Source organism: Lactuca sativa, chromosome 6, assembly GCF_002870075.4.
Source record: "Lactuca sativa cultivar Salinas chromosome 6, Lsat_Salinas_v11, whole genome shotgun sequence".
Taxonomy (NCBI): domain Eukaryota; kingdom Viridiplantae; phylum Streptophyta; class Magnoliopsida; order Asterales; family Asteraceae; genus Lactuca; species Lactuca sativa.
In genome coordinates, this window is record NC_056628.2 from 93220647 (window position 1) to 93242820 (window position 22174).

A 22174-nucleotide genomic window follows, 5' to 3' on the forward strand; every position below is an offset into this window, starting at 1 on the left:
TGTATTAGAGTCGTTTCCAGAAAATCCTAGATTTTCTTCAATAAAAGTAGTCTTCTACCAAGACCCGTCAGAGTTATGTTGTAAAAAGTATTTTTCCCTTAAACACTATCATTACCAAAATACGGTGTTTGATTTTTAAAGAAATTAGGAGAATATCAGGGAAAATAACATATACCCCAGCAGTGAAGACTGCTGACTAAGGAAAAAGAGATCATAGACTCCAGGAGAGTATGGAATGAACGACACGCCTGGCTCAGTCTAACAAAAGAGAGACACGGACCCCAGACGGTATCAAATGGAAGATACAGCTAGCAAGGTCAAAAACATTGGATACAGACCCCATTTAGTATCAAATTAAAGATACAGCTAGTAAGGTCTAAAAACAGTGGATACAGACCCCGGACAGTATCAAATGAAAGATACGGCTAAAAAGGTCTAAAATAGTGAATACAGACCCCAGACAATATCAAATGAAAGATATAGCTAGCAAGGTCTAAAAACAGTGTAATTCTAGGTGTGTATTTCCAACATACAGTGTTAAACGTCGTTACCTTAAAGCCATGAATTATAAGGTAAACATGGATATACTCGTAACCATACTAATCGACACTAGAGTACTTGACGCCCTGCAAGCATCAAAAATAATGTGACATTTGTCACCCCTTGGCTTGGTAGGCCGTGGACTGTAGCTAGCAGTCAGGGTGCGGGGGTGTCAATCCCATATAGATCTATACACACAATGTCCGCTCTCCCTACAAGAGACTCTGGTTACCAACTAGACAACGGAGAAGGCCGTGTCCTGAAGATGTATCCCGAACAGTGAATTCTGATGTAAGTGCTGGACTAACAGTAACTGAACCGATCGATGTAAACCCATATGTCTATACATGTATACATAATATATAATTAATGATCAAACGACCTTCGGACGGATATCCGATCCCACCAGACCACATCTCAACAAAGAAAAGGAAATAGGGCGGACTAGCCTTCCTAAGTCCTTTAAACATTATTTATACAACTATACAAGTATAGGCATACATTTATCTAAGTAGAAGCGTTAACAAGGTGGAAGCGTTTCACGAAGTAGAAGCGTTAACAAAGTGAAGTGTTTCATGAAGTAGAAGCGTTAACAAAGTGGAAATGTTTCACGAAGTAGAAGGGTTAACAAAGTGGAAGTGTTTCACGAAGTAGAAGCGTTAACAAAGTATAAGCGTATCACGAAGTAGAAGCATTAATAAGTATAAGCGTATCACGAAGTGGAAGCGTTAATAAGTATAAGCGTATCATGAAGTGGAAGCGTTAACAAGTATAAGCGTATCACGAAGTGGAAGCGTTAATAAGTTTAAGCGTATCACGAAGTGGAAACGTTTCAAGCAGAAGTGAAGCAGTAGTATCTTAAGCAAGCAGGAGTATAAAAACATGGAGGAAAACTTTGAAAACCTTTATGCTTTAAGAAAATCACGACTTGGTATGCTTTTGTAAAATAAGTTTGGAAACCTTTAGAAATCCTTTGAAAACCTTTCATAAAAACGTTTTGATTATAACTTTGATAAAACATTCAGCGCGAGAGTCAATTTGAGGAAAGCTTTGAACAAGTAAAGACGTTTTTAGAAAACCATTTACAGTATCATACTTGGTAAAACAGTTAACAGTGTAATAAATCCTTGTGCATGCTGGTTATCAATCACATGTGATTGATATGATAACTGGCATGTTTAAATTGTATTCCCCCCCCATAAAAGCATGTAGAAACATTTAAAAGGTTAATTCAGGGGTATAAACTCACCTGTTGTAAGTAGATTGGGTGAAGGTGCCGATGTAGGATGCTAAGTGCAAGTGAGGACTTGACCACACACACGAATCCTATTTAACATGTAATGATACATTTAAGTATCTAATTAGTCATTTAATAACTAATTAAGCAGGTAAGGATGTCTTATGACATAAAAACACTTTGCTACAAGTGCTAGAAGTGTCCCGGGTAACATTTAAGGGTGTGTATGGCCTAGATACGGAGTTTACTCTTCAAGAGTAAACTCTTTATTGAGTTTACGGCCCTAAGACCTTGTCCCCATGAGTTTACGGCCATAAACTCACGGATGGTGTGTTCTTTGATGCATTAAGGTCTTATAACACTTGTGGTATTAGGCTAGGTTCAATTCTAGGGCTTAAAAAGGGTTTAAGGCTTCAAAATGGGCCATTAGGGAGTTTACGGCCTAATACTACTCCTTGAGGAGTTTACGACCGTAAACACATGAGTTTATGGTAGTAAACTCATGTTGGTCCATTTCTTTTGTTGTTTGGTGGTTCTAACTCATGCATGTAAGGTTCTAGTCACTTTTAGGAGCATAGGAAGGTGTCTAAGGAGATGCTCTTGGGGTTTTTACTACCTTAAACACATGAGTTTATGGCATTAAACTCACGTTAGTACATGAATCCTATGTTTTGGTGGTTGTAGGTTAAGCATACGAAGTTCTAGGTCCAATTCCAAGCCATACAAAGTGTTAAGGGCACTTTAACACCCTTCGGGGGTGTTTATGGTCTAAGAATAGGTGTTTATGGTCTAAGAACCTTCTTGGACCGTAAAATTAAGTGCGACATGTTTTTTTATGCTTTGGTGCATATCATGAAGGAAAATAAGGTTCTATGCACTCAAGGAAATTCATGGAAGCCCTTAGAGGTGTTTGAAGGGTAGTTTAACACTTAGACATGTGTTTATGGTCCATGTATATGGGTGGGTTTACGGTCTAAGGATGCTCTTAGACCGTAAACTCATGTTTGCTCCCCATTTGGTCCGATTTTGGTGTTCTAAGTCCTTTCGGGTAAGCCTCTAAGTCATTGCTAAGCATGAGAAGTGGTTTGGAAGGGTTTTTGAGCATTAAAACCCACATTCAAGGGGTTTACGGTTTTGGGATGCTCCCAAGACCGTAAACACATGTTCTTGGGGTTTTTGAATGTTTAAACCACGAATTTGTAAGCTAGATATGTTAGATAACAAGCTAGGAAGGTTTACTTACCGATATGAGGCTCAGAGGGGCGAATTTTGACAAAAACCCGTTTGTAGAGAGAGAAAGTAGAGAGAGAGAGCCTAAGGCGGGGAAAAAGGTGGGAGTGAAATCCACTCCTCTCTTATATAGGGTGGAGCTTGTGGCCTGGCTAGGGTTCTCCTGACACCAACCGCGAACGGGTTTTTCACGTCAACCGTTAAACACGACAACATTTTAAAATTATTCCACCTAAATTTTTGTTCGCTTGACGAATATTATTTAAAATATTCCAACGGGTTTAATTCTGGTTAAAAATATTTTCGGGATAAATTTGGCTAATTTTTGACGTAACTAATTTCGACGTTAATTTTCGTCGTTAACTTCGACGTTAAAACTAATGGAAATTTTTGGGTTGTCACATCATCCCCCCGTTAGAGGGAATTTTGTCCCGAAATTCAGGTTTAGGCAAGGAAATAGGTATGAATGACCAAGTAAGGTAGGAGGATACTCCCTATTCGGTTGGTCCTCGCACTCCCAAGTGAACTTTGGCCTTTGCTTGGCGTTCTAACAAACCTTCACTTACGGGATGCGGATTCCGTCTCATGCAGTTAGCGAATCCTACTGGTTCGTCTACGAAGTTAGGGTTCCCAATGGTTTCTATCAGGACGAGTGGGATATAAAGAGTGACCTCGGGCAAACACTTATCAAGTCTAAGAAGTGGATTGATCTAGGTGTAGCTTGTGGTATTTCCGAAAGTAGTAGTGGTATGACGAGGGTTGGACCAATCTCCGTAAAGAATCTCGGATGGTCCTAAGCTCTTGGAAGGGTAGAGCTTTTCAGTACTTAGAACATAGTGTATTTCTATGGCGAGATCATCACTGGCGTGATCGCCATTCCGAAGTTCCAATTGTTCTCTCCCATACTGGAAGTGTAGTCCTTCGGATTGGTTCTTAAAATTTCGGGTTGTCCTTGGATTCGTGTTCCTGTTGATTGGCTCTCCGAGGTTTTCTAGATCATCGGATGGATTGCGTGTCTACGGGTATTTTTTTGTTGCAGAGTGTCTATCTCAATTTTGTGCAAAATGAACTTGTACTTTTGATTCTTGAGGTATTTCTAACAGGAACCCTCAGGGTCGGGGAGATAGGGTTTCACCAGACGAGTGTTGGACTATCTCAGGAGGTGGTTCTACTATTTTTGTGTGAGATAGTATTCGTGGAACACCTAGTAGTCCAATGAATCTCTACGACATGTCCTATTCTCCAATGCGTTGGTTTATTTTAGTGCGGAAAGTGCGTGCTCTTGTATAACCCATCGACTAACACCTAGACCTGTGTCAAGTCTATAATCTCTTCCGGATCTGGGTTATAAGGCTTAACGCAACCTACTCTCGCACTTTATTCAGGTATTCTTGGTTGTGGAGGTTATCCTGTGGTTCTTGGTATTCTAGTGTTCGCGTCGGAGAATGCGATCTATCGTCTACAGGGTGACGGTGACTTCCTCCATGTAAGGGGGCGGAGGGTTCTAGGCACTACACGTCGGTAACGGGGTGGACGAAGTGCCTGAGTAGTGCGAACATCTTCTGCAACTACTCTCCCGAAGGTTCTGAGTTTTCTCGGTCTAGGTCAAATCTAGTAAGTATAGGGTTCCATCACTCGGAACTTCAATCTCCTCATCCACTCTTCTCAGAGTTTAACTTATCACAGGTTCTGGATTTCCGGGATATCCACGGAGATGCTTAATTCATGGGATTAAGCGTGAGTGGATGGTCGTAGTCAATGTCCTTGACTCTTACGACTCGGATTTCCTTACCAACCGAGGGTGTTAGCTACTAGTTGGCTCAACCCGCCGTGGTTCTCTTGACTCCAGCTCCTATTCTATGGAATAGGATGATGGGTTTTGCTATGAGGTTCGTGGTAGAGCTCATACTTGGCTTAACCACTAATACTTGGTGTATGCAAGCCGTATATAATTGAGGTTGGCAGGTTGTTCAGTTGTACGACTCCACCCCAGACCCACAACCCAACGAGGAACAGGGAGTAGGGAGGAAGCACACATCTTAAATCTTTTTGATCTCAATTATATACCACTCTTATGCATATACTCAGTTATAGTGGTCAGTCCCATGAGTTCTATCCTCTTGATTCACGAACCGGATTGCGAGGTGCGAAGGGTCTTTCTGGGTTTCTACGGTGTCTGCTTCAGGTGGTTATCGTCTTCTGGAATGCCTGCGGTGCCTTTCGCTTCAGTTCCAATCTGTCTAAGAGGGGTTGGTTAACAGCACGCGATACCCTTCTCCTGGGTACTTCGGACGGTTCGAGATAAGAGGGATGACTGGCGGATCGCATTAGGTTTTATTAACTTTATTATGTTTAGGTTCGGAAGAACCTTTATTTGCCGAAATGGCTACGGAGAAAGTTCTTTGTACACAGCACAAAGGATTTACACATGGTTGCACAAAGTCGAACCATAATTGATAGAGGCGTCGAAGTTGGCACATTTCGACATGATATAGAATGAGGGTCGTTAGGGTCATGTGTCGAACAGGCACACCAGTTCTAGGTGTCTCGAGTTTCGTCCCGTGTATCACTGTCACGGATACTTGGACCGATAGAGTCGACGCGGAACTATAGAGGGCCCTAAGTATTTCTGAGTAGAGTACCTTTTCATGAATGGATTTCTCACGAGGCATTTCTATAATCGCCAAACATATACTAGTCATGTATAATTAAGGTGGGGAGGACTGTTGGTTGAGTGACTCCGCCTTAAATCCACAACCAAACAAGGAACATGAAATGAGGCGGCATTCGCTCACTCTAGGTCTATCCATCTGAATTATACATGGCTGTGACGTATATATCTAGCCATTATAGTTTTACCTGATGAAATTTTAAATTTTATAACAGTGCTGCAACTTTCGCCTTAATGGGGAAATAATTACATTTAGAATTAGTCTTTTAATGTTTTCGGTTAGTTATCTGAGACTGAGAGACGTACCAAAATCTACCGGGTTCTTTGATGCTTCTCTCTAAGCAGGTAGGGTCAGACTCCTCCTGTGTCCTTGTTGTTTCCTTCGGTTGGGTAGTCCCTTTTGAAGTGTCCAATCTCACCACATAGACGGCAAACTGGATTGATCGTCACATTTGTGGTTGATGTAATAAAATCAACCGGGGTTCTGCAGACGCGAGTAGTATGCCCCTTCATGTTGCACCTTGCACAAAAGAGTTCCCGACATATACCAAGGTGATGGTAGCTGTACTTGCTACAGTGGGGAAGGTTTCATAGGTATGGTCTACTTGAAGTCGGGATGGAGGGGCTGGCAGGGGTATTGCCTGTCTCATCTCGTTGCCCTTCAGAAGGTCCTTGAGCCGAGGTACTTCCCTCCTCGATGTCGATCTTTCTCTTCAGTGGATTTGGTTGAGGTTCTGCGGTGGTTGGGTATACAGAGGTTGGCTGCTGCTGTCCATTACTAGGATCGGAATTCCCGATAGGGCTCTTGCTAACATTGGCGTTGTTAGCATTCAGTTGAGCCATGACAGCTGCAATGGCTGCCGAGACTGCAGCCTGGAACGTAGCTTCATCAAGTAGGAGAGTCGGTTCCTTGCCAGTGGATGGGTTACGCTTCTTCAGAGGCATGGTTTTTCCTACACGGAAAGGAACACAAGCTGATGAGAGACGATGGTTAACCCTGTACATATCTATCCTTACTGTATTAGGGATAAATTTTTCCCGTGCTTGGGTTATTGGTTGTCTGAGTGTCGACCTACATCCCTATGATGTAGTCCGGGTATTCAAGGTAGGAGTATGAGTGTCGGAAAAAGCCATAAGATGGGAGTCGTTCCTACTAAGTTACCTTTATACTGGGAAAGGTTTCACTCTCCGACTTGGAAAGATTTGAGAACAGTTCGGAACGAAGACCGCAGAAAGAAAGGCTCCTGAAGACTTATGGCTAAACATCCTCAATAGAGGTGTGGGGATCCGTTCTAATCGTATTACTTGCAACGGGAAAAAGGAGATTTACCTAACACATAACGTGAGTAGTGAAATCACTAACTCACTATATTGTATTATTTTATGGGTGTACTAGCGCGAAGAACACAAGGAAGAGACATTTCTCGGGTTCCATGCACTGGCTCCCTCTGTATACCTCGTATCCCTGACTAGGACCGGCGTTGATTTCCTTCGGGTAGTTACCTAGGGTTCTTTTCTTGTGAAGACATATTGAATTTCTATTCTGCCTTACTTCCGATCCTGACTCTGAGTGTCATCACTTCAGGATGGATGACTGGAAATCTCGGAAGTTTAGGCGAATTTCTCACCGATGTCCTTAAAAAGATATAGGCACTTGGTGATTTCAATAGTCTCGATTTAGTTCATTTATTTCTGAACTGGAAATCTTCTCAATGAACCTCTTGTGGGTTTGAATCAACTCTCATGTCGAGTACTGACGTGGATAGGGTTTTCTACAGGGTTTGTGTGAGAATGGAAATGTCTAAAGAATCCTAAGAGATTATTAACATTTCACTGAGTGATCCTTATCGAGTCCTGCTACGATTACATAGGGTATACAAATCATATATAGCTTAGATCCGATAGGCCTTCGAGTATGTGATACTACTCTATATCCACATCCCAACGAGGAAAAGGAAGTAGAGCGAAACCACACATTCTTAGCCTATGGGATCCATATTTTATATAACCTTGGAAGTATACCCTTTGTAATTGTAGGTATATCAATAAGGATCTTTTTAGTTCTTCACACAAGGTTATCTATGTATCCTAAAATACCTTTATGGTACTTTAATTTCTTGTTTGTTTCTTAACTTCTGAATATGATTCTGGAATTAATGTGAGTCTTTTAGTATTCCAAAATACTCCCATAGTATTTTTAAACTTTATGTTTGGCTCTAGCATTCCTAGTTGGTAAGTTTCAGACTCGTTGCAACACGACTATCACTCCCAAGCACACGTTCATCGCATCTCGAATAAATGTAGTTGATCAGGTTACATTTATTCCAACTTACGATTACGTAACTGCCTAGGTTTGACGGTAATGCTCAACATCCGAAGACTTTTATTCTCGTTCTTCTTGTGATACTTTTGTTCAAGTGTTTAGATTCTGGATATTCTTATACTTTGGTAAAATATGGTTATATTTTAAAGTATAATTCTTGGTCAGAGTGTTTTATCCCTATGTATTTATAGGTTGTATATCTTTTATGAATTGATATACTTAGCTCACTATAAACAATGCTCTGATACCAAACTGTCACACCCCAAAACCGGAATGGCGGAAACGTTCTGGGGTGGATGACGTCATGTCAAGTATCACAACATATGCAGTATAGTAATCAAAGTACAGCAATCATTGCATTAACAGTAATAGTTTTACATGGTTTACATTACATGGAATCATCAAAGTATTACAAGTAATAGTATAGGTGCGACTTAGTACTATATTGTCTTCACCATAAGCGCCTGAGATGTACCTATCTATAGCTGACTTGAGAATACAAGTTATTTTGAAAGCATGTATCAGCATTTTTATAAATGCTGGTGAGTTCATAAGTATTTAGTGTCATTTGTGTAAGTTCAAAATAACATTATAAAAGTAGTAGTTTAGAATCAACAGTATATTAGAGTCCTTTCCAGAAAATCCTATATTTTCATAAATAAAAGTAGTCTTCTACCAAGACCCGTCAGAGTTATGTTGTAAAAAGTATTTTTCCCTTAAACACTATCATTACCAAAATACGGTGTTTGATTTTTAAAGAAATTAGGAGAATATCAGGGAAAATAACATATACCCCAGCAGTGAAGACTGCTGGCTAAGGAAAAAGAGATCATAGACTCCAGGAGAGTATCGAATGAACGACACACCTGACTCAGTCTAACAAAAGAGAGACATAGACCCCAGACGGTATCAAATGAAAGATACAGCTAGCAAGGTCCAAACCAGTGGATACAGACCCCAGACAATATCAAATGAAAGATAAAGGTAGTAAGGTCTAAAAACAATGGATAGAGACCCCAGACAGTATCAAATGAAAGATACGGCTAACAAGGTCTAAAATAGTGAATACAGACCCCAGACAGTATCAAATGAAAGATACAGCTAGCAAGGTCTAAAAACAGTGTAATTCTAGGTGTGTGTTTCCAGCATATAGTGTTAAACGTCGTTACCTTAGGTCTATGAATTATAAGGTAAACATGCTCGTAACCATACTAATCGACAATAGAGTACTTGACGCCCTGCAAGCGTCAAAAATAATGTGAGATTTGTCACCCCTTGGCTTGGTAGGCCATGGACTGTAGCTAGTAGTCAAGGTGCGGCGGTGTCAATCCCGTATAGATCTATACACACAATGTCCGCTCTCCCTACAAGAGACTCTGGTTACCAACTAGACAACGGAGAAGGCTATGTCCTAAAGATGTATCCCGGACAGATAATTCTGATGTAAGTGTTGGACTAACAGTAGAGACTCATAACTGAACCGATCGATGTAAACCCATATGTCTATACATGTATACATAATATATAATTAATGATCAAACGACCTTCGGACGGATATCCGATCCCACCAGACCACATCTCAACGAAGAAAAGGAAATAGGGCGGACTACCCTTCCTAAGCCCTTTAAAAATTATTTATATAACTATACAAGTATAGGAATACATTTATCTAAGTAGAAGCGTTAACAAGGTGGAAATGTTTCACAAAGTAGAAGCGTTAACAAAGTGGAAGTGTTTCACGAAGTGGAAGTGTTTCACGAAGTAGAAGCGTTAACAAAGTGGAAGTGTTTCACAAAGTAGAAGCGTTAACAAAGTGGTAGTGTTTCACGAAGTAGAAGCGTTAAAAAAGTATAAGCGTATCACGAAATGGAAGCGTTAATAAGTATAAGCGTATCACGAAGTTGAAGCGTTAATAAGTATAAGCGTATCACGAAGTGGAAGCGTCAACAAGTATGAGCGTATCACAAAGTGGAAGCGTTAATAAGTATAAGCGTATCACAAAGTGGAAACGTTTCGCGAGGTAGGAGCATTAACTAAGCAGAAGTGAAGCAGTAGTATCTTAACCAAGTAGGAGTATAAAAACATGGAGGAAAACTTTGGAAAACCTTTATGCTTTAAGAAAATCACGACTTGGTATTCTTTTGTAAAATAAGTTTGGAAACCTTTAGAAATCCTTTGAAAACCTTTCATTAACACGTTTTGATTATAACTTTGATAAAACATTCAGCGCGAGAGTCAATTTGAGGAAAGCTTTGAACAAGTAAAGACGTTTTTAGAAAACCATTTACAGTATCATACTTGGTAAAACAGTTAACAGTGTAATAAATCCTTGTGCATGCTGGTTATCAATCACATGTGATTGATATGATAACTGGCATGTTTAACTTGTATTCCCCCCCCCATAAAAGCATGTAAAAACATTTAAAAGGTTAATTCAGGGGTATAAACTCACCTGTTGTAAGTAGATTGGGTGAAGGTGCCGATGTAGGATGCTAAGTGCAAGTGAGGACTTGACCACACACACGAATCCTATTTAACATGTAATGATACATTTAAGTATCTAATTAGTCATTTAATAACTAATTAAGCAGGTAAGGATGTCTTATGACATAAAAACACTTTGCTACAAGTGCTAGAAGTGTCCCGGGTAACATCTAAGGGTGTGTATGGCCTAGATAGGGAGTTTACTCTTCAAGAGTAAACTCTTTATTGAGTTTACATCCCTAAGACCTTGTCCCCATGAGTTTACGGCCGTAAAATCATGGATGGTGTGTTCTTTGATGCATTAAGGTCTTATAACACTTGTTGTATTAGGCTAGGTTCAATTCTAGGGCTTATGAAGGGTTTAAGGCTTCAAAATGGGCCATTAGGGAGTTTACGGCCTAAGACTACTCCTTGAGGAGTTTACAACTGTAAACACATGATTTTACGGTAGTAAACTCATGTTGGTCCTTTTCTTTTGTTGTTTGGTGGTTCTAACTCATGCATGTAAGGTTCTAGTCACTTTTAGGACCATAGGAAGGTGTTTAGGGCACTTAAACACCTTGGAAAGGTGTCTACGGTGTAAGGAGATGATCTTGGGGAGTTTACTACCTTAAACACATGAGTTTATGGTAGTAAACTCATGTTAGTTCATGAATCCTATGTGTTGGTGGTTGTAGGTTAAGCATACGAAGTTCTAGGTCCAATTCCAATCCATACAAAGTGTTAAGGGCACTTTAACACCCTTTAGGGGTGTTTATGGTATAAGAATAGGTGTTTACGGTCTAAGAACCTTCTTGGACCATAAACTCAAGTGTTTTTGTATGCTTTTGTGCATATCATGAAGGAAAATAAGGTTCTACGCATTCAAGGAAGTTCATGGAAGCCCTTAGAGGTGTTTGAGGGGTAGTTTAACACTTAGACATGTGTTTATGGTCCATGTATATGGGTTTATGGTCTAAGGATGTTCTTAGACCATAAACTCATGTTTACTCCCTATTTGGTCTGAGTTTGGTGTTCTAAGTCCTTTCAGGTAAGCCTGTAAGTCATTGCTAAGCATGAGAAGTGGTTTGGAAGGGTTTTTGCGCATTAAAACCCACATTCAAGGGGTTTACGGTTTTGGGATGCTCCCAAGACCGTAAACACATGTTCTTGGGGTTTTTAAATGTTTAAACCACGAATTTGTAAGCTAGATATGTTAGATAACAAGCTAGGAAGGTTTACTTACCGATTTGAGGCTTGGAGGGGCAATTTTTGACAAAAACCCGTTTGTAGAGAGAGAATGTAGAGAGAGAGAGCCTAAGGTGGGGAAAAAGGTGGGAGTGAAATCCACTCCTCCCATATATATGGTGGAACTTGTGGCCTGGCTGGGGTTTCCTGACACCAACCGCGAACGGGTTTTTCACGTCAACCGTTAAACACGACAACATTTTAAAATTATTCCACCTAAATTTTTGTTCGCTTGATGCATATTATTTAAAATATTCCAACGCGTTTAATTCTGGTCAAAAATATTATCGGGATAAATTTGGTTAATTTTTGACGTAACTCATTTCAACGTTAATTTTCGTCGTTAACTTCGAAGTTAACTTCGACGTTAAAACTAACGGAAATTTTTGGGTTGTCACACTGCTACTATCTTAAACCTGCTGAAGAGATCCAGAAGATTATTTCTCTCTGATGTTCTCTCTGAAGATTCTCAAGCTGAAAGCGCACTCTTTCAAGAATCAGTACAAGAAGCCTCCTCACCCAACGTGCGTTCAATGAAAATTTCTGAAGAAATTCCCAACTGCTCAAGATGAAGTCAGTTATTGAAGATTCATCAAGTTCATCTTGAAGCCGTGATGTCATCGAAGATTAAACCTGAAGCCAAATCTCCAACTGAAGATTAATAAGAAAAGCCAGCTACTTTTTAGAGGGAGCTTGTTGGGTCAATTAAGAAAAGAAAGCGATAAGTCCCCAATTTGCTTGAGTATCAATCAAATCTGTTTGATGGGGCAGAATCCCAATCAAACGTATGATGTCAGATCAAATAGAAGAAACTGAGAAGAAGAAGATGATGAATCTTGTATGTATTGATATGAATGAAGATCCGGATACAAACGATTCACACACACTTGTTTTTCTCTCTCTAGGCCGTAAACTCCTTGTGTTTTCATCAATCTCTACTCCCGACCCCTAACACCTATATATATACAATGGAACATGGGCTTTGTGGACATGGGTCGTAAATGGGTTTACGGTTGTAAACCTGTTTACGGCCGTAAACCCATTTACGGCCCATGTCCCCAAAGCCCATGTTCCATTGTATATATATATATATATATATATATATATATATATATATATAGGTGTTAGGGGTGAGGAGTAGAGATTGATGAAAACACAAGGAGTTTACGGCCTAGAGAGAGAAAAACGAGTGTGTGTGAATCTTTTGTATCCGGATCTTCATTCATATCAATACATACAAGATTCATCATCTTCTTCTTCTCATTCTCTTCAATTCGTTTGATTGGGATTCCGCACCATCAAACGGATTTGATTGATACTCAAGCAAATTAGGGACTTACAATTGGTATTAGAGCCAAGTTGTATCAGTCAATTTTGTTAGATTTGGAGGCATATCATCAGACTTTTGTTTGTTGGTAGTGGTTGTTCCAGGCACATGATAGGGACATCTCTCAACTGTACAACACTCAAAACATTGTTTGAGAGTATGTGCCCTTTGCGGGAAAGGAAGAAAGGAAGAGATCACTCATGGGGTTAGTGCTTAATGACATGAAGAATTTTCAGATCTGTTCTAAGATTACGCATGCTGTTCTCAAACCTTTTGGATGCAAATTCAATCGGTGACTTACAGTTTTAATTTTCTTCTCTATACTCTTGAGTTTTTTTTCTTAAGCTGATTCGCTAAGACTAATTTTTGTTTTAGGATAGTTTAAATTTGCCCATTTACTTATGTTTCTCTCCTATGCACAAATTTAGGGGGAGAAATAAAAAGAAAAAAAATTAGAAAATTTTAATTTAAAAAAAAATCCAAAAACATTAGAAAATCATAAAATCAAAAATATGGTGTTAATGGAATGCGCTTGCAAGAGATGTTTTGGGAAGTGATATAATCATGTGATAACAGGCAATCTGAATCTATGTAAGGGACATAATCTAAATTGTCTAGGCTCTGTGTTCGATGCGTTGGTAGGCACGAAAGATTTAAAATGGACTTGACTAGGTATAGATGAACTTAAGGAATCTAGAGACTTGAAAAATCTTGACCTAGATAGACCCATTTAGCCTGACAATACGACGCTCGGATAGGTTCAGCAGGGAGATATACACGGGAATCTACTGGTTACATTAAATAACCCGTATCTAGAACCGTGGATTCACTTTTCCTCGATGTGTGGATTCTGTCCTTAATTCTGGTAGGATGGTGTGACTGGGGAATTCCGATAAACTAGGTCTGTAGAAGGTTATTTTCTTTCTCTCTGTCTATTAGTCATATGTTGCCTCCTCTGCGTGATCGGGAGATCCGACTTGGACTGTAACATATGCAACTCTATTTCTCTACATCTTCTATCTATGCAATTCTCTCTATCTGTTAGCCATATACTGTCTCCTCTACGTGACTCAAAATCCGACCCGGTACACAGTATATGCACCATTCTCTGCTCAATCCCTCTAAAACTTTAGTTAGTCATATGTTTCATCCTTTGCGTGATTGGAAGAGATTCGACCTGGATGTATAGCATATACATTCTAAATCTATCTTCTCTCTTAATAATTGTCTGCTCACCCAGTGTAAAGAGTATTCTGGAAGTCCTTGATGGCTGGAGCATGCCAGGAAGCGGGAAACACGTTCTCGTACAATTAAAAGTGAACACATACAATTTGTCTGTAGATCTCGCTGCTCAATTTAGGTGGACAAAAATATCTTTAGTCATCGTCAGCTGAATGGTCCTTAAGGAATATTATCTAGGAACTTAGGATCACATTGTCTTGTCACTTATAGTATGTCCTAATTTTGTCGCAATCTCTCGTGTTTAACAGGACCACAATACCGGTGATTGACTAGATATATTCATGAAGGGAGAGGTACTGATAAACGGATGAAGGCTGTCTAAAAACTTTGATCTAAAATCACTCTTAAAGTTAGCTATTATTTTTGTTTTTGTTAAGTTTGTTCATAGTGTTCTTCTAATTTAAATATTAGGGGGAGAATTGAGAAATAATAAAAATAATAAAAAATCTGAAAAATTCAAAAATCAAAGAAAAATCCGAAAATTAAAAAACCAAAAATAGTGTTATTTCTATTTTGTTTCTGTTTTAAGTTTTCTTTTAGTTTTGTATTGTCTTGAAAAGTGATTTCAGGTACAGATAAGACTCATGGAGTTTGTGTTGAAGATCTCTAAGCCAAGGCTTCATCCGTGAGCATCGAAGAATTCTCATTCGAAGGAGCAAGAAATGAAGATTATTCTTTCAACATTTAATTTGTCAACTCCAGAAGCAAGGTGAAGCTGCACTTGAAGACTATGTGACAGATTGCACTAAAGCCTCCTCAATTAGTCTGCTGCTATCTTAAACTTGCTGAAGTGATCCAGAAGATTTGTTCTCTCTGATGTTCTCTCTGAAAATTCTCAAGCTGAAAGCGCTATCTTTCAAGAATACGTACATCAAGCCTCCTCACCCAATGTGCATTTAGAGTCAAATCTTGAAGAAAAGTTCAAGTGCTCAAGATGAAGTCATTAATTGAAGATTCATCAAGTACATCTTGAAGTTGTGAGGAATTCGAAGATTAAAACTGAAGCCAAAGCTCCCATTGAAGATTGACAAGAAAAGCCGGCTACTTTTTAGGAGGAGTTTGTTGGGTCAATTAAGAAAAGAAAGCTATAAACCAAGGGGGAGATGGGTTTAAAGTGTCAAAATAGGAAAACTTGTTGTGAGAAAGATGGGTTATAGTTTAAATTTGGAAGGAAAGGAACAAAGATTCAGCTAGTTGAGTTGGATAAGGCGATAAAGGGATACGAGCTGGAGGTCGTGGGTTCGAAGCGAGGAAGCGAGCTGCTGAGTGCGAGGCTGCTGAACCGGAAACGATGCTGAGCAGTAAACTCCGAGCCGTAAGCTCGGGCCGTAAACGTGCGAGGCCTCGGACCGTAACCTCTGACCGCGAACTCCTCGGACCACCAACACTGGCCGCAAGCTCTTCAGGACCCTAGCCGCCAGCCGCAAACTCCTCGCTGATTACGACAAAAAACAACGATTTTTCGACTTTGAAGCTCCAAAACTCGATTAAAAACCATTTTTTATGATAAACACGAAGAACAAACCCCCCCTTATTTTTCAGAGATCTATCCAAAAATGCAATAATTTTTCGAAAATAAGATCAAATAATTCTCCGAATCTGACAAAATTGACTGATACAACCAAGCTCTGATACCAATTGTAAGTCCCTAATTTGCCTGTGTATCAATCAGATCCGTTTGATGGTGTGGAATCCCAATCAAACGAATGATGTCAGATCAAATAGAAGAGAAAGAGAAGAAGAATAGTATGAATCTATGTATGAATTGATTAGAATGAAGATCCGGATACAAAAGATTCACACACACAAAAATTCTCTCAAGTTTCTCTCTTTTCCGTACACTCCCTACTGTTCATCTATGCCTAGTCAAGTCCATTTTAAATCTTTCGTGCCTACCAACGCATCGAACACAGAGCCTAGACAATTCAGATTCAGTCCCGTGCATAGATTCAGATTGCCTGTTATCACATGATTATATCACTTCCCAAAACATCTCCTGCAAGCACATTCCATTAACACCATATTTTTGATTTTCTGATTTTCTAATGTTTTTGGATTTTTTTTTAAATTAAAATTTTCTAATTTTTTTTATTTCTCCGCCTAAATTTGTGCATAGGAGAGAAACGAAAGTAAATGCGCAAATTTAAACTATCCTAAAACAAAAATTAGTCTTAACGAATAAACTTAAGAAAAAAAACTCAGGAGTATAGAGAAGAAAATGCAAATCATAATTCACCGATTAAACTTGCATGCAGAAGGTCTCAGAACGGATCCGAAAATTCTTTACATCATTAAGCACTAACCCCATGTGATCCCTTCCTTTCTTCCCTTCTTTCCTTTCCCGCAAAGGACACAAAATCTCGAATAAATCTATGAGTGTTGTATATTTGAGAAATGTCCCCTATCATATGCCAGGAGCAACCACTACCAACAAACCGATGTTTGTTGATATGCCTCCATAGTTGCTCTAACACAGATTGGGATTAGTTGGTCTTTGGAACCCAGTCCATTTTGAAACTGGGTCGACCTTTGTCATCCATACACAATACTTTCTCCCATGATATGTCCTGTTTATCACAAACAGAAGATGTAGAAATATTAGAATCATTAGGAGATTTAGGAGATTGAGCCTTTGGTACCCATTGGTAGTTCGTTTAACCCATTACTTTTTCGATCCGATGGGCGCCTCAGCACTTGATTTGGAACTTGAAGCCGATCTTCGAGATGACTTTGACTTAGCTGGTCTTTGTTTCACTAGAGCATCTCTTGGATTTGGCTTCTTGGTAGGCATTTCCTTCTTGCCATTGGGATTCAGATTCTTTTCCTTGTGGGTTTGATTCTTGGCCTTCTGCACGTTCCAGTCACCATTGTCTGAACGTGAACTGGAAAGATTTCTTTTGAAGTATCTCCCACTTGGCGCGTTTTGCCATCCTTGTGCGCAGTAGGGAACGTATGTGCGATTTGGACAGTTTCGGGCAATGTGTCTATGTGTTCCACAGTGAAAACATGTCTTTGTCTTCACTGTGAAGTTGTTTCTTCCTGCCCCTGGTGGCGTATCATTGCCTCGTCTCTTATTGTTCCCAGATGCACACTTGCAATAGGCACTCTGTTGCGCTGGAATTGGAGGCATGTATTTCTCAATGGCAAGTTTGTTAGGAGTAATAGAATTCGAAGCAACAAATTCTAAGTTCAAGGAGTCATTGGTTTATTCAGTAGTGTTCCTCTTGTTCTCATCTTCTTCTACTTTACCTGCACATGAAGTAGAAACATTAGAATCTTCAACCCGAATACCTCCCGAAACAAATGTAGATGGTTTTCCATATTGAAGATGTGCCTCCTTGTCAATTTCTTTTTGTGTCATAGGGATGGATGTGTAGTTATGATTGAAAGGTGAAGGAACACTATCATACCCTAGACCCTTGTTTTGATTATCTTTTAATTTTAATTGGGTTTCAAATAATGGCTCGACTGTCTGACTTGACGCAGTATAAATTTTGAAAGTAATGTCTGTTTTTCCACACTTAACTTTCAAAGTGTCATGTTCTTCAGTTAAAGCAACAAGTTGTCTCTTAGTATAGTCGTAGTTTTCACACTTATTGCTATACTCTTCGTGAAGCTTCCTAAAGTCTTTGGTTTCGCAAATTAGTCGTAGTTGTCTCTTAATATAGTCGTAGTTTTCACACTTATTTTGTCATTTCCTGAGTTGATATCCTTCATATCTCAGGTCCTCAACTTTTCTTTTTAATAAATCAATTTATTCCTGAAGAAATTTGATCGTAGTTTCGCAAATTAGAGTATATGTAACTTCGGTGACTGGAATGTTTTTAGAACTCATTATTTTTCTACACTTCAAAGCATCAAGTTCTTCAATTACATCAACAAGACTAAGATGATTGAGATCTTTTGTCTTCTTGATGATAGCCAAGTTCATATCCCACAATTTCAGAAGTGAATTCAACAGCTTTTTGTTTATCTCATATTTGGACAAGAAGATCCCAGCTATATTCATCTCAGTAGTAAGTGTAGTAAATCGTTGCAACTTAGTTTCGAGGGTTTCTCCAGGGATATAATTGAAAATGTTGAAATTTTGTCTTAACATATCCTTACGACTCTCTTTCATGATTTCAACTCCCTCGTAGACCTAAAAATCAATTAAAAAGCACAACTAAAAGCCAAAATCAAACGTAAAAGTCAAACCGTTTGATTATATGTAACACCCAAAGTCTAGAAGGCCAAGAAAGGAAAGAAAACCCTAATTTTAAGGGACGACTCAGCGAGTCCGAGCGGGATCCGGGTCGAGGAGTAAGTGACCGACTCGGCGAGTCAGCCAAGGAGACTCGGCGAGTCTGGTCTGTGCAAGGAAAACCCTAAATTCGGGACTTAGAGCCTATTTAAACGTCTCATTCTCTCCCCTAGGGTTCCTTTACAGCCTCTTTCACCCAGAACATCGAACCCTAAGCCCTATTATTTCTCATTCAAGCTTCCAAGCCATTTTTGAGTGATTTGAAGGAAGAAGAAGAAGGGGAATCATTGAAGCTTCAAGGATTGGCCTTAGATCTGAAGATTGGGGAAACTTTCTGAGTTATTGAAGGTATTAATTCGTTTCCCTCCTTTAGATCTATTATGGTTGTGAGTTTTGGGGGCTTTTTAGCCATGAGAAGCTATCCATTTGAGTTAGAAGCCAGATCTGAAGTTCCTACTTCGGATCTAAGCATATTATGGCCTTGAGAAGCATAAAGTATCTGTCCTTGAGTTGATTATGGAGCGTCTTTTCCTTAAACCCTAGTTTATGGTGTACTTTGCATAGATCTCCTTCTCTACATGTAAAGTTTACAACTTTACGTGAGGAATAGGCTTGGGAAGGGTAGATATACAGTTTGGAGTCCATGCATGACTCAAAATTCCTCTGCATGTATGAAGATCTGAATGGACTCAACGAGTCCTTTGAGTGGACTCGGCGAGTAGCATGAAGATTTGGAGGAACTCGACGAGTGGGATGAACAGCTCGTCGAGCCGGATGAATTTGGGCATGAACTCGGCGAGTTGGAAGAAGAACTCGGCGAGTCTGTTGAAGGTTGTCTTGCACTCGGTGAGTCTGTCCTTGGACTCGGCAAGTCAGGTCGCGAAAACCCCAAACCCTTTGAGTTGAGACTCGAATCGGTGAGTCGTGTGGAGACTCGTTGAGTTGGACAGGTCAGGACTCAGGAATTAGTAGACTCGGCGAATCATGGACTGACTCAGCGAGTCGAGTCGTGAATGGAAGGACTCTGAACATATGAAATCAGTGAGTCGGTAGGGTAACTCGGCGAGTAGGGTTGACCTGGAAGGTTGATCTTGACCAGGACCTTCTTTGATTAGAGTTGACTTGATTGTCTTTCAAGAGTCGGTTAGACTCAGTGTTTCATTGATATTGGTAGCTTGAGGAGCGAGCGGAGTAGGAGTTCAGAGAGTTGCCGGGCAGCAGCTAGTGGCATCATCAGCAAGTTCAGCCAGTGCAGGTGAGTTTCCCTTTTGTGTGAAAGGGTCTACAGCCACAATGCCGACCCATGTAGTTATGAGTAGAGAACTCGGGGGTTAGCCCTAGGCACAATATGCTAGTATGATATTCAGGACGAGGTCCAGTGGTAGTGGGCGGGTGCCCAAGGAATGTTTTATGTGATAGTTTAAACTTGTTGTCTGTGTGATGCTTGTATATGCCTGGTAGGGAGGTGAGTGTGGGCAAGGTCCCGTAACTCACCAGTAGCAGATTGTGGATGGTGTTCCACATCTCATTAGCAGCAGATCAGGGGCGATGACCGAGTTAGGAAAGGAGTGAGTGTGGGCTGGGCCCCTATCTCACAATCAGTAGGAGCATGGACGGGGTTCCATGACTCATCAGTAACAGGTCAGGGGCGAGGCCCAGGATAGGCGAGGCCTTAGGACATGATCAGTTCGTATGTGTTTAGCTTATGTGTTGTGATATGTTTATGTGTTATTAATTGTTGGTGGGCGAGGCCCTATGACAGGCGAGGCCTAAGTGAAACAGATCTGTATCCAAGCGGGGCTCGAAACCAGGCGGGGCCTGGAGCGGCGGGGCCGTTGTATCGGGCGAGGCCCGAGGTAGGGGCGAGGCCTAGGATAGCGGGCGTGGCCCAATATGTGCAGTATGTGGTTATCCATGGTATGTGGTAGGGTGGGGAACTCACTAAGCTTCGTGCTTATGATTTTTAGCTTTGGTTTCAGGTACATATGGTAGCGGAGTGAAGAGCTCGGGGTGATCGCATGGCACACACCATAGATTAGACAGCCTGAGAATGTTTTACTCTGATAACGAACATGTGTATTGGAAGTTAATACTCTGATTATGTTTGGATTGATGATTTTGCTTTAAGTAATGTTTTATTAAAAGAAAATTTTTAGTCTTGAATTTTGGGACATTACAAGTTGGTATCAGAGCCTTGGGTTGAGGGATTCAGACATACCCTCGGGTGTGTCTGAACTCAAACTAAGGGATTGGGATAAAAGTTTTCAAAATGAAAAGACAAGTTTTGTAAAAAGAGTTTTAGAAATGAAACAGTTTTTCGAAAAGCGAAAAGAATTCGAAAAGAAAAGAATTTTGATAAGTGACAAGGGTACCCCAAAATACCCATACAAGTTTATGTTATGATTATCAGTTAATAGAACAGCATGCTAGATTAGGACTAAGGATCCAGGGATGATGCCTTATGTGCCTGTTATATGTGCTTTTGAGCTACATGATAGTGTTGATTAGACAGTAGTAGGATAGCCTGTTTAGGTTATGCCTGAGTTTATGAGTTTGTGTGAGTCTATGAGTTTGTGTTGCATGCTAGTTCAGATTCTTTCTATGTGGATATGATTGCTTGAGTATGTTATGGTTAGATTTTCCCTTGTCTGAATGCTGCTTGCTTTGTGCATTGTCGGATTCTGAGTGATGGGAGTTAGCCATTAGGTGGATACGACACGTCACATGTGATCAGGGTTGAATAATCTTAGAGTGATGGATTTGGTCCTATTGCGCAGCTCTTGTTTGAATCCAACCATTGTAGGGATGAGTCTTTTACTCGAAGGATTATCTGAGCCTCCTCACATGTGATGGTATCCAGGTAATGGCTAATTGGCATCACAAGGACACCTTCAACAGCTGAGGACTGGTTGAGTTGAGTCAGAGGTTTCCCTAGGGTATGCCTAGGATGAGATAGTGCTGGGAGCAGTAGTAGTGGATAAGGGACCTGGTGGAGTCGAAGCAATTTCTGAGGAAAGTACGGATATATGTGGAAGGTAGTATGGGCCCGTACTACTGAAAGCAGAGGATTCGTACTCGATTCGGGAAAGGCTGAGACAAGACCAGAGACCTGTTAGGGTGTGTTTGGGTCTCGCAGCAGCAATCAGTATTTTGATTGAGGATGTATTATTTTTTTTTTCAGCATGGTGACGTTGTGAGAGAGACCAGCGGGCGGATCAGGCGCTAGAGAAGGACCAGGCTCGAGTTCAGGGGCCGAGCAGCTCGAGGAGCGAATGAGGGAGTTGAGATCCGCTGAGGTTACACGCAGTATTCTAGATCAGACTCCTGTGATCTTTGGCACGGTCAAGGAGGGTATATTGGTGATTTTGGATGAGAGGCTGGGAGCCTTCCGTACCGAGATAATGGCTTTGATGGGAGCGCGTACCTTGACATTTCAAGAGTTTAGGACTGGCGGGGCACCAGATTATCATGGGGCTAGGGACCCCATCGATAGCAGCAGATGGTTGGCTGATGTTACCAACGCGCTCCATACAAGCCGGTGTCCTGAGGAGGACAAGGTCAGACTCGCTTCCTGTCTTCTGAAGGACAGAGCGAGGGATTGGTGGGAAGAGATTGGTCATGCTCTGGGGGATGATGCCGCGTTGGACGCG